Here is a 14,372-nt window from a genome sequence, read left to right as displayed (position 1 = left end):
CTATCTGTTTTATGACCAGCACCTGGAGCACTAAGCCACAAAAGCCACACTCCCAAGCCTGGGCCCAAAAGCCTCGAATTTTGCTATAATTCTTCAACAGTAGACTTTTATGTAGAACTTAGACCCTTAAAGTGCTAAATAAATAAAACAAAACAAAAAATAAAATAAAAACAAAAAACAAAAACAAAAAAATTAAGACTGTGGGGCTTTTAAAGTTATACTATGTTTTGTATTGTGGTATTAATATTAACATTACATCTTGGAGACAAACAAGAAAGGAAAAAATATGGCTTATTAATGTCTTTATGTATCAAGTTGACAAGGGGTTAATTTTTCTGGTCAATTTTTTGTCACCTTAACACCAGCTTGGATTAGCTGGGGGCGGGGGAAGGGGACATCAATTGAGAAAATTCCTCCATTAGAATGGGCTGTAGGCCTGCCTGCCAGGGTACTTTCTTGATTGATAATAAATGGGATGGCGGCGGGGTAGACTAGCATATTGGGTAAGGTTTTACCCCAGGGCTGCTGATCATGGAAAGTATAAGAAAGCACACTGAGAAGAAAGTCGCTTGCAACAAGATTGAAAGCAGCTTCTGCCAGGGCCTCCTTTCTCCTGAGTTCCTGCCTCACTGTCCCTGCCCTCAGTCCCCTCAGTGATGGAGTGTGATTAAGACATGTAAGCAAATGAGCCCTTTCCTGCTCCAACTTGTATTTGGTACTGGTGGTTTATCTGCCCTATAGAAAGCAAACTAAGTCAAGGAAGGTTCAGGAAATGACAACAAATATTTTCAAAAGGAGGGAAAGCGGAGGAGGAGGAGGAGGAGGGTGGGCAAGGAGGACAAGGAAATAGAGATTCCAGAATGGCCGCAGCAACAATGGGGGAGAAAGAAAATGCGGTAGATGAAAGAGGTCATCACGCTAAGCGAATAAGGCTGACGCCAGAACACAAATCCGCGGGGAGTCGTGTGCAGGTTGTGGAGCAGCGGGGATGTAGGAGTGCAGATGTCTTTGGTTGGGTGTTCGCTGTGAGCCCACACAGTGAGGCCTGAAGTTGATGTCAAAAACACCACCAGGCAGAAGAGAGAGAGTGCAGAGCAGCCAGAGAAAAGTGTGGCTCTGTGCCTGTGAACGTCTGTGCAGAATTGAACTTTCAGTCCAGTTCATTGAAATTCAAGGCGTTTCAGAGAATTTCAGGGCAGGTAAATTGGTTAGGTTGGGCGCTGAGAATTAAATCTGAATTAAAGTTTTATCGGTGAGGAATAGATTCTTTTTTGTTTGTTTTCGGTTTTTTTGTTGTTGTTGTTGTTGTTGTTGTTTGTTTGATTGTTTTTTGTTTTGTTTAACATAGTGGTTTTTGTACCTAGCGGTAGTCTGTGTGCACGGTTATGGTATCAGANAAAAAAAAAAAAAAAAAAGAAAAGAAAAAGAAAAGAAAAGGTGAGCTCTGAACCCGCTCGCTCACGGCCTTAGCCTTTAAAGGCTGAGCCATCCCTACAGCCCGGCCCCGCCTCCTATTCTTTCTCTTAAGTAGCGATCTGGGCGTTGCGCAACCACTTCTCCGTTGAGTGCATTCTTGTTCTCAATACTAAACAACTCTCATTTGTTTTCCTTGTGCACAAAACCAAACACTCGAGGAGAAAAGAAAAAAACCCGAACTCTTTGCAGCGAACATTTTGCTCTGAACAGTGGCTGATGACTCATTGTGGTGCAGGGCTAGAGAAAAGAAATCTAAGGGGCACGAGAGAGCTGAGCAGGCGGGTTGTAGAGAGGAGAGAGAACCTGTAGGGAAGAGAGGGGTGTGGAGTGCGGCGTGGGCAGGCGTGAGGGTCGGGCGTGTGCGTGGATAAAGGTTTGTAAGCAGCGTGGAGCGGGAGCCGGTGCGGCTGAAGAAGCTGGTTCGGGTAGGGGTGAGAGTAGCCGATCAGATACCAGGGGGAAGAAACATAAAAAGAGGCCTTGTGGAGATTGGAAGTTTGTTTGGGGGCGCAGTGTAGCCGTGGATTTGTGTTTTTGTTGAAACTGGGATTAAAAAAAAAATGTGTAGACCAGGCTGTCCTCGAACTCCAGATCCTCCTGCCTCTGCCTCCTTCAGCAAATCCTACCGGCCTGCGCCACCAGAGCCGGCGGAGGGAAGTCTGAAAATCGTTCTATTGAAGCGTCTTTTTAGTGACGCAAGCTAACCGGTATTTAGCGGAAGGATTTCTGTAACCATGGAGCCAATAGCACTCCATCTGTCCCACGCTCTCCACCAGCTTTACACAAACTCTCCGCTGAGCTCCCGCACTCTCCCGGCCTCACGCCCGCCGCCCTCACCGAACCACACCCGCACAATCCCGGAAGGTCTTTCCCGCCCCACGTCCCCCGCGGGCCACGCCGGGAAACACAGTCCCGGCACCGCAAGGCGACTGCGCGCTTAGCCGCAAGTTTCCGCTGCCAGCGCCCTGCCCCGCAGCCCGCGCGTGGATTAGTCTGTACTCGCTATTCCTCTGTCTTTCCGCCCTCCACACTCACAGCGGAAGATCCGTGACTGCAAGGAGGCTGCACACGGAGGCCACCCTCCTCAGGGATGACTGACACGTCTCAAAACTCAATCCTCCCGCATCCTGCTGGGGCCACTTAGCACTTGGAAGCTTGCCCCTGGTTTTCGTCCACGTGCGGGACTCCAGGAAAGGTCGGGCCAGCGTGTGAAGAAAACTAGACATGAAAATAAAATAGTGCGTGGACATCTCTGATTCTTGCCCACTGGTCCCCCGATCACCAGAACGTTCACCTTCGGTCGTAGACAACCCCTTCAAGGTGCCCACCAGCTCAGGAGGACAGCCTCACCCTCAGCTTTAACAGTCCTTGCCCAGGGTGCGTTCACCTGGATATCCACCCATCTGTACATGGCAGTAGCAGATGCTAAAGAACGTTAGCAAGTTTCCTTACACCCAAGGGTAGAGAGAGTGGACAAAAATCCAGTTCTTGTATTGTTTCATAGCCAGCCCAAGGTTCTCAGTTAACACTTGCCATCGCTGATTTGTTACCTAAAGGAGGTAGAGGGGAGAAAAACGTATTAAGCATACATTCTGAAAAATTAACCATGTATCGTTCTGGATTCGGGAATGCTTTGTGAAAGCATTAAAATGCTAGTGCTGTTCAAAAATGGATTCGCATGCTTGTTTCTCTGCAGTGCCTGGTATTTTTCGTCTCTTTGAATAATACTGAAAATGTTTAAGCGCGAACTACTTCTTTCGGCTCAATATCAAAAGTTTTAGCCCTGATAAGTTCTTTCTGGGCCCACGGAGATGGCATGAGGTAGCAGAGTGCTTACTACAGAACAAAGCTTCCCCCTTAGCAGGTGAACAACGAGAGACTAAGAGGAGAAGATCCAAAGACAAGACATAGCTACCAAAGAAACACCTCAGGGTCTCCAACAACGAGATTCCCAACTTAGAGAGTTTCCCTCACTTAACTAATTGGATAAGGCTATAAACTATGAAGCCATGTGTGAATCAGTCCGTTGGTGAAGGCTGAGCCCTCTTGATCCACTCACCTCTCTCACAGCATCCACCCTATGTAGACCAAGTGTCCCACACTCAGCCTTAGGGCCCTTGACATCTGAAGATAACAGAGGCCACCTAGGACTATTGCCACATGCCCATAAATCCAGGCATGGCATGTTACTACTGTAGTCAAAGCGCTGAACTATTAAGAGTACCTTACTGCTAGTCGTTTTAAGAACCAGGGTGTAATTTCCCTTATTCTCTTTATCACAGCAGACAACTTTGCCAAAGCTTCCATGTGCCTGTGGATCGTGGAATGAAATAGAGGCAAAACAGAGACTCCAAGCAACCTCAGTGGGCAAACTGTGAATTCCCATATATTTGAAAGGAAGTCTCCAGTTCTCTCCCACCAATCAGTCTCTCCCTCTCTCCCTCTCCCTCTCCACCTCTACCCCTCTCCCTCTCCTTCTCTCCCTCTCCCCCTACCCCCCCCCCTCTCTGTACAAGCATGCATGTTCTCTGTGTCAGCCTCAGAACCTCACTTCTCAGGCAAGCACCCCAGCCCCTGAGAAACAACTTGAGACCCTCCATCTGTTTTAGGTTGGCCATATTTCTTTCCCATCTCTCTCTGAAATTACTCTAGCCCTGCCATGTTCCTTGACTGGGGTCTTGAAAAAAAAAAAAAAAAAAAAAACTAGGGTGAGAGTAGCCAGCTCAGCTACCCCACACTTCTGACCTGCAATCTGTCATGTTATAAATACCATTTGTTATATCAAATCACTAAATTTTGGAGTAATTCTTCAACTTCAATAAAACCAAATATAACCATCAAGAAGGAACCATACAAGGGGAAATGTAGAATGTGGTTAGGAAATGGGTATTTCCACCTCGATTGTAGGGATCAAACTGAAAATTCATAACATCCTTGGTAGCTAAGCCACCTCCTACCTCCCTTTGTTTGTTTGTATGTTTTATTTTGGTTTTGTGCTGAATACAGTATTTGGGTTTTTCCCCACTTTGAAATCATAATCTGTATGAATCTCTTTTTTGTAATTGTAATGAAATAATTGAAGCCAGGTAATGTAAATAAAGAAAACTTATCTGAAGCTGGGCAGTAATGGCGCACGCCTTTAATCCCAGCACTTGGCAGGCAGAGGCAGGCAGATTTCTGAGTTTGAGGCCAGCCTGGTCTACAGAGTAAGTTCCAGGACAGCCAGGGCTACACAGAGAAACCCTGTCTTGAAAACCCAAAAAGAAAAAGGGAAAGAAAACATCTGATTATTGCCATTTTCAACTTCTAAAAATAATTTATTTTATTTATTTATAGACAGGATTACTCTGTGTAACAGTCCTGGCTGTCCTGAAACTCACTTTGTAGACCAAGCTGGCCTCAAACTCACAGAGATCTGGCTGCCTCTGCCTCCTGAGTGCTGGGGTTAAAGACATACTCCACCATCACCCAGCAATAATGTACTAATTATTATTAATACAATAATGTAAAATAACAAGCTTCCTAGTGATATGATCATGCATACATATAATAATATTTTGGTCACATTGACCAAGCTGTCAGCCTCTCTTGTCTCCCCCCACCCCCAGCTTGTGTTTATTCTACTTCACAAATAATCCTACTTTCGTGGAAAGAATTTTCTCTAATCTGTGGTTTTGAAGGCTAAACCAAGAGTAGGTGATGTCATGGACAGTGAGGGGCTCAAGCAAGCAGCATCCCACTGGAAGAAGCTTTCGTGAGAAGAAAATCACATGGTCAAACAGGACTCCAATGCTAGGAGAGTATCAACCAATAAGGGCCACCTACCAAGCCAGATGGTGCCAGCATCCTGCCCTACTCCGTGTTGACATAGTGAGTGAGGACCAGGTGTGCAAACAAGTATGTCCGGCCTTGGACACTGCAACAGGACAGTGTCATCCAAAAAGCTCACCCTGGAGACCCACGGCATTGAGTTTTATGCACGCACGCACACACACACACACACACACACACACACACACACACTGTTTTAAGTAAATTTATACATTTGTTGACTGTATAGGCCCAGGAATTCTTCAATCTAGGATGGAAGAGCTGTTTAGTTTCAATCACCTCCATTCCATCCCCACTGACTGACAAAAGCCTGGAACTCCATGGCGGAACCCTTGTCCTCATCCCACAGTAGCAGATGCTCTTAGGTCCAGCTAGTAGCTGGCATCACACCCATCACCTTTGACAGACCTTAGAATCCCATGCACTTAGGGGTCTTGACCACATGGGGGCATACCAGAGGTGCAGTGAAGAGTCGGTCTTTCCGGACCTCGGTCAGTGAGCAGACAAACACAGTGGTTGCCAGAGACGAGGAGAGTGGTCCCATCGTCCTGGATGTGATGGAATCGCCACAAACAATCTAGGGAAGGGAGAACTCTGAGCAACCTGGTGAATAGTTGAGGCCAGCTGAGCCCAAGAGAAGGGGAAAGCTGTCAGGAGTTCCTAGGTCCTGGTGCTTGAGGGGGTCCATGTATGCCAAAACTACTTTTTTTCAAAATGAGAGTAGTAGTAAAGAGAGGAGGGAGGAGAGGACGACGTCGAGTTGGAGTCAGTAGCAACAGCATGGTGACTAAGGCAGACGCCAGCGCGCAAATACTCGGGTCATACGCAGGGAGTGGAGCGTTAGGAGTTCTTTACTTGCTTATTTACTTTATTTAAATCATTGTTTTCCGTTTCGTTACAGCCGATAACATTTTCTAAGAGTTGTCTTTTATCTATATTAGTAGTCTGTGTGTGTGGGTGCGGTGTCCGACAAAAAAGGTGGCTGGAGAGACAGCCGTGGGTGCTGGGAACCGAACTCTTATATTTTTGGTTGTGAGCCTAGCCTTTAACGGCTGAGCCATCTCTCCAGCCCGACGATGCCCTGTATTCTTTCCCTGAAGTAGCAAGTTAGGCGTTGCGCAACCGCGCTTCCGCTGAGTGTGTTTCTGACTTCAAGTAATCCTCACTTTCTTTGTACATAAAACCAAACACTCGAGGCGAGAAAAAACGGACTCTTTGCAGCGAACATTTTCTCTGAACGGTGGCTGCTGACTCGTTCGTTCCGCACATGCAGAACTGTAGAAAAGGGTCGCGAGAGGGCTAAGCAGGGGGATAGTAGAGAAGGCCTGTAGGGAAGAGAGGGGTGTGGAGTGCGGCGTGGGCAGGCGTGAGGGTCGGACGTGTGCGTGGATAAAGGTTTGTAAGCAGCGTGGAGCGGGAGCCGGTGCGGCTGAAGAAGCTGGTTCGGGTAGGGGTGAGAGTAGCCGATCAGATACCAGGGGGAAGAAACATAAAAAGAGGCCTTGTGGAGGTTGGAAGTTTGTTTGGGGGCGCAGTGTAGCCGTGGATTTGTGTTTTTGTTGAAACTGGGATTTAAAAAAATGTGTAGACCAGGCTGTCCTCGAACTCCAGATCCTCCTGCCTCTGCCTCCTTCAGCAAATCCTACCGGCCTGCGCCACCAGAACCGGCAAGCTTAAGCTGCGTTAATTGAGTACTCGAATCTTATTTTGATGATGCAAGCTACTAGATGGTTCTCTTTTTTCAAATGGAATAAAGAATTCAACACTCCGACAAGACTCCACTTAATTTCGCTTCAAACCTACGCTCTTCGCTCGGTTCACGCACTTCAATTCCCCACGCATTTCTTGACACTGCTGGTTCTTGCCAGCCCTCCCCCAGCATGCCACATCTCCTTCAAGGAGCCCACCAGCAAATGGCGACCATCACTCTAAACCTCAGCTTTAGGTTTCCTTGCCAGGGATGGATTCAGGATATCCACATCTTTATATGCTCTATGCTTGACTGAGGCAACGTGTTCTGAAAGTAACGAGCTTTAAGACGAAAGATTCTGCTTGTGAACAAAATTCAATATTCTTGTTTTAAAGCCAGCATGAGTTGATTGTCTTCACTTTGTTTCTCGTTGCTTCGACAAAATATCCTGCCACAGGAAACTTAGAAAAAAAGACAGGTTTAGTTTGGCCCTCCATGGTGGAAATCAAGGCAGCAGGAGCTTGAAGTGGTTGGGAACTTTATGTCCTCAGTCAGGAAACAGAAGTGTGAATTCCTGCGTGTATTCCTGGGCTCATTCTCCCCTCCCCCTCCACTCCCCCTTCCCCTCCTGTGCCTCACCCAGGAATGGTCTTCCTCATTGTTAAGATGGAACTTCCCACACCCATTAATGTTGCTGAGAAGATCCCTCAAATACCTTCTCAGAGGGTAACCTTAGCCTGGACAATCCCTCACAGATGTGCCCTGAGCCGGGTCTCCTGGGTGATTCTAGGCAGGACAGTAGAGGTGGAAAGGCAGAAGTAGGGATAGCGGAGTTGTCTCTACCTAAGGCTTTGAAATCAGCCACTGGGCTCTGGCTTGATAAAGAAAGCCAGAGGAACTGTTTGAGAAGAAAGTTGGCTAGGCTGAAGGATAAAAGGCCAGGAGGAGCTACAGAAGAGAACCTGCAGCGCCCAGCTCTCAGGAGTGTTCTGGGAAGCTAACAAGACTATTTACAGTATTTGCATGCATGTAGTTTGTGTATTCACCATGGATACGTAATGACAAATGACACAGAAATTGGTTTGGGTGATTTCTCTCTTCCAATTCACAAAGGTCTGCCTGCCTCTGCTTCAGAGTGCTAGGATTAAGAGCACCTGGATACAGCAAAGGGAACTGTAACACTGTCTATCCCCACAGACATCAGGCAAGTGTTATTGGCCCATTAATACACTAATGGTTACCATGCCTACCGACCATAATTACAAAGCCAAAGCTGATTGGCTGCTAGCTTGGGACTCTCTGTACTTTATGTCAATTCTGTAACTTTCACCCCCATCCCTAACACAACTATCTGTATAACAGCAGGCAAGCACCTGCTCCAACTTACAGTTTCAGTTACGGAGAAGCAGCTTTTTGCCTTATATTTGCTCTTGCCAATCTTATGCCATGCACTTGAATTTCATACTTCAACTTATACATGTGCTCTCCCAACAAGTAATATGGAGAGTAACATAAACAACTGGCTACTAAGAGAACCACATTGCTTTATAAAAGGGGAACTGAAAATTTTAACTTCTAGTGGCTGTCTTATACCCCATCTACAGTTTTTGTTTTAGATAACACAAAATTATGTGAGACATATTTCTTTAAAAAAGAAAAAAAATAGACACCATTAGCAGGCTGGGAAAGGGAGCTTTTGGTTTTGTGTGCGTATGTGTGTGGTTTGGGGTTTTCGTTTGTATGCTTGTGTTTGAGCAAAGGTCTCAATACAATGACCAGGCTGGCATGAAACTATCTTTGTGGGTCTGCCTTCTCTATTTCAGATTTCTGGGATTAAGGACTGAGCCACTATACAGGGTGCAAGGGGAATTTTAACTCTTTCTATCCCCCACAGACTTCAGGCTAGTGTTATTGATCCACTAATACGCTGATGGACGAGTCTGCTGTCCGTAACTACAAAAGTCTGTTTCTATGGAGACCTTTGTGGTTGATATTTCCTGTGAAAAGAACAAACCAACCGACCTACTTTTGTTTGCAGTGGAAAGTTCTGCAACTGGAATAGCAAAACCTTTAGCCAATGTTTTGTTCTATCACAGTGTTGGAAATTTTTCTGAGTGTTGTGAAATGTTATTACAGAATAGAGACAATGATCTCTTACTATATGAATGGATTTGCATTTAAACTCGAAAGCTAATCAGTAGTTTCGCCTGACATCTAGAAGTCATAATGTTTTGGTTTTGACCTGCGTATATAAATACCTGTACATTTGGTTCTGACCCAGTCATATACACACTCAAAGTCCTTTGGTTTATTTATTTATTTTCAGGTTTTTTTGAGACAGAGCCTCACACTGTAGCCCGGGCAGGGTTACACAGCTTAGGTTGGCCTGGAATTTGCAGCAATCCTTCTGTCTGTTCAGCCTTCCCACTGCCCCTAGTACAGGTTGATGGAATTACATCATACCTGGCCAATTTGGGGGAATTTTGAAGCAGCAAGACAAAGAGCAACTAGAATCCAGTGCATGAGAAGCCAAGAAATGACAACCCACAGCCACTGGGGGATAAGAATGTGCCTGAGAGAGCAATGCTTTCCAACTGTGTAAATGTAGCTGACTCAGTCTTTTGTAATCAGATTTGAATGAACCAGTTGTGGCGCACTGTGCCACATCACCTGAGGCCGACTGTAGATGGGTGGCTTTTCTACACTCCACAATCATCAGAGATGCCCACTCGCCCTCCACTTGCTACTATTCTCTGTGTTTCTGCAGAGACTGTCTACTTTACAGTTTTATGGACATCAGAGAGTCCATTGAACACACTGTCCTCAAATCTTTCTACACAGTCGGGGGCAGTTCTGTCTTGTCTTATTTGTTGTCTCTGAATACTATAGCCCATGTTGACAGGTATTCAAGCCAAATTAGAGCACAACTCTTGGGTGAGTTCACCGGTTCGCCTTCAGAGGGGGACAGAAGGGAAGGAGAAGAGGATGAGAGAAAGAGTGCAGAGAGAGAACCAACACATCTAGATCATATAGGGAAGAGCTTCTGGGGGAGAAGTAGCCCAGGGCCCAGGCTGTAAAGTTCACGGAAGAGGGTGAGGTAAGTCAGCCATATGAGGGATGTTGGGAGAACCACTTAGATATGTTTAATATGTACCTCAACCACTTGTCCAGGGTCTGAATCCCAACACAAGTTATGAAAGTTCTCTGTTGATTTTTTCCTTTTAGCTTTATTTATTATATGTAGGTGTCTTCAGATACCCCCAGAAAAGAGCATCGGATCTCATTATGGATGGTTGTGAGCCACCATGTGGTGCTGGGATTTGGAAGAACAGTCAGTGCTCTTAACCACTGAGCCATCTCTCCAGCCCCCAATTTGAGATTGTGTGTGTGTGTGTATACACAATATAAAATTTGCTACTCTACTATCAGGCTGACAAGCTGAACTGTTAAGTGTACCTATTCTATCATGAAAGATGTTTTATGGTTAGTTTTTTCAGGGTCTTATGTAGCCAGGGATGGATTACCTTGGATTACTGCCATGTGCCAACATGCATGAGAGGTTCCTTTGCTTTTCTGCAATGGGTGGGAAGAGGATCCAGGCCCTTGTGTGTTCTAGGCAAGCACCCTGCCAGTGTATGATGTATCCCCTTGTCTTGCAAAACTGAATCTGCACGCTTGTAAATGGTACTTCCCATTCTTTCTTTCTCTAACCCCTGACTCCCTTCCCTTTCTGTCTCTATGAATTCCCCATTTCTAAGTGCTTCCTATAAGTGAGACCACAGGGTGTTTGAAGTTGTATAACTGGCTTCTTTTATTTAGCATGATATTCTCAGTTCTTTCATTTTGGAGTGCACATCAGAATTTCTTCCTTTTTGAGGCCAAGTTTGATATTTCCTTGTGTAGGCACAGTGTTTTGTCCATTCATCCACTGATGAGCCATAGTGGCCCTTCCACAGTCTGGCTTGGGTGAGCACCACATCCTTGAATAACAACATGCAAATGGCTCTTCTGTCTTTGATCTCTTATAGGACCACAGCATAAATTATTTCTTACAGTTCTAGAAGCTGGTAAGTCTGAGGTCAAGGTACAAGTATTTAGTGTCTGGTGAGGCCCTTCATGTTGCAGCCTTATCTAGAAGAGGAGATAAACCGACAGCTGTGTCCCTAGAAAGCTGTGTCCCTAAGTGGTAGTAGGTAGAAAAGTGAAAAGATCTTAAATTCTATTTGTCCCATTTATAAAATCCTGATCCACTCATGAGGATAGATCCCTCGTGGCTTAATCCCGACCCTAGAGGTTTCAGCCTTTATACTGACAGAATTTCCATTGTGAGCTCAATTGCAAACATGAATTTTGAGAGATCCGTGATAAAAATCAGAACAGAGATCCCGTTTTCCACATCAGAGGACTCCGCCAGTGTTTTCCACAGTGGTGGCAACATCATTGCTTCTCCATCGATGATGTATGCCGCTTCTAACTTCTCCTCATTCTCACCCACATGGAATATCCTTTCATCTTCTTAGTGTAGAAATTGCTTGAGAGTAGTCGCCCAATGAATAGGAGGTGATACCCCACTGTGATTTTAATTCCCAAATCACATGTTTTGGTTGTGCCATGCCTGAAACTTTTTCTAGGGTAGCCAGGTAAAGGAAGAACAGAATTAGACCTTTAGCGTTCTGGTGAGGTGCAAGGAGAGAGGACTATGGTAAGAGTGTTGGTAACCTTCTACTCTAGCCACCAACTCCAGTGTTTCTTCGCTATTTCCTTCTGTCTTGTGCTAAAGCAGCTGAGCTTGGACAGCTCCTTTGATCACCTAGAAGGCCAGAGCAGGCTTAAGCTGATAGTTCCCTTCTCCGAGAAAATCAGACTTGACAGCGTTGTATCTCCTGTCCCTGGTCAGGTAGGCTAAAATCCCAGCTTAGATGCTGGGTCGCTCTCATCTTCTAAGAGCAGACATCCATTAGGAGGAGTAGAGGGCTCTGTCATGTTTTTCCAAACATAATTGTTTCTCTTCCCCATGATGTTCTTAAGTGTATTTTTACTTGGTGGTTACTACGAAAACACGGGCAAGTTCCCGAAGGCCAGTCTCGGTTCACAAACTGCGGTTGCCTTTCCATTGGCTGCCAGAGCTCTGAGTAACTACAAAGTTAACCACTCTAAGTCTGCAGCACGTTGGCAATCGCAGCTGAGGTTTGCTGGTTCTGGATCTCTTTTAGGAGAAGCAGAGCCTGGATCTCTGCTAGCACGAGTCATGGCTTCCTGCCCTCCCTCCTCTATCCCTCTAGTACGGGGAGCACATCTTTCCCTGCGCCCTTACCTCTCTTTGCAGGGCCTTGAAGAGCCCTTTGGTTTCCAGCTGTTTCACATTGGTGTTTGTTACCAGGATGAACTGGAAACTTCCAGGCTCCTTCATGCATAACTGGAAACCAGAGGTCTTTTCTCACTGTCTTAATTTCAAACCTCATGATAGTTAGGGATGTTGTACAACTCTTCACAAGTTCCTTGGCCATCTTTATGCTGTTGTGGTACTTAACCATGATTGCTAGTTTGCTTGGATGAAGAAACAAATGCCTAAGGTCTTAGAAAAGCACATCTCTGTGAATGTCTGTGAGAATATATCCAGACGCCATTCAGTTCTGAGGGTTCTCACATAATGAGTGAATTAATCCCATGTAGGATGGAAATTTAGGAGGTGGTTAAAGGTAGGAGTTGGGTTTGATGGAGACATTGGCTAACCGGAAGTATGTCCTCTCCCAGTATTCCACCGTGGACTCTCCCTGTATGTTCCAGGCCCTTTCCTATGCTTCATGGATCCTATGATTCTTGTCACCTGTGACCATAGTCATTTTAAAAATCCTTAAGGTTCACATAGTCTTGTTTGTCTATTTTGCTTTCATTATTAACAAATTAGGTACTTCTTCCAAGAAGTTTCTGTCAAGTGCAATGTCATGACAATTTCCCTACATATTTTCTTTCAGAAATGTTAGGTTTGTGTTTAGGTATCTAATCAATTTCCAGTTGATTTTTGCATGTGGTGTAAAATAAGAGTCAAACTTCATTTTCTGTGTGTAGACATTCAGCTTTCTAAATATTACTCACTGAGGGATGGACACGTGGCTCACCAGTTAACATTTTGTTGCTCTTGCAGAGGACTTAAGTTCAGTACCCAGCACACACATGATGATGCACAAATGCCTATAACCAACTCCACTTCCAGGAGATCCAGTGCCCTCTTCCAACTTCTGTAGGCTCCTGTACACACAAACACACACTCAGGAACATGCGCACAACTAAAAATTAAAAGTATTATGCTTTGAAGAGGCCATTGTATCTAAGTGGATACATTCATCCAGATCATTTGACCATAAACATGGGCATTTATTCATCTTGTCTGCTCTGTGCTTCTTTCTCTTGATCTGCTTGTCTTTGTGCATGATAGGTAAACACTCTACCAATGGAGCTACATCACTGGCTTCCAGTTCTGCTCATCTTTATACAAGTAGTATCTTCATTACTACAGAAAACAAGGACTTTTTAAAAGCAACATCGGTCCTCCAACTTTGTAGGCTTCCAAACCTGTTTTGAATATGTTGAATCCCTCCAGGTTCTGATTAAACTTAAGAGTACATTTTTACATTATCTCAAAAGAGATAACTATTAGGCTTGTGATGGAGATTGCTTTGAACCTGTAGAACATGTTGCTAGTACAATCATCTCAACAGTATTAATCCGGCCATCTCATTAATCCAAGGTTTACTTTATTAGTGTCTGCTTAATTTCATCCAGCATGTTTTATGATGTTTGCTACGAAAGACTTTCATGCCTATAACTGGGCTTATTCCTAAGTATTTTAGTCTCTTTCATGATATTATAGATGGAATTGTTCTCTTAATTTTCTTTTTGAGTTGCTGTTATAAGGGGAGTGCAGAAAGTGACTACTTTGTTACCTGTCAGTGCTTCTGATTCCCCCTCTCTTGTGTCTTCTCTTACTGACTCATTTTGTAAATTGTTTTTTGTAATGCTATGCTTTGATACTCAATTCATTTTCTTTTGTCTCTATTCTATGGTGGTGGCTTGAATGAGAATGACCACATAGGCTCATATATTTGAATGTGGTTCGAAGTTGGTGGCCTGTTTAGGAAGCATTAGGAGGGGTGGCCTTGTTGGAGGAGGTATGTCACTGGACATGGACTTTGGCAGGGCAGGGGGTGTGTGTGGGGGGGTGTCCACACCATGAGCATAATGAAAATGGACTCACTCTCTGAAGTTGTAAGCAAGCCCCAATTAATTGCATTCTTTTATAAGATGCCTTGGTCATTGTGTCTCTTCATAGCAATAGAACAACTAAGGCACTATATGCATTAGCTTTGTGGTTATT

This window comes from Mus caroli, chromosome 6 (assembly GCF_900094665.2).
Source record: "Mus caroli chromosome 6, CAROLI_EIJ_v1.1, whole genome shotgun sequence".
Lineage (NCBI taxonomy): Eukaryota > Metazoa > Chordata > Mammalia > Rodentia > Muridae > Mus > Mus caroli.
The sequence above is the reverse complement of the archived record's forward strand: the minus strand, read 5'-3'. Positions refer to the sequence as shown.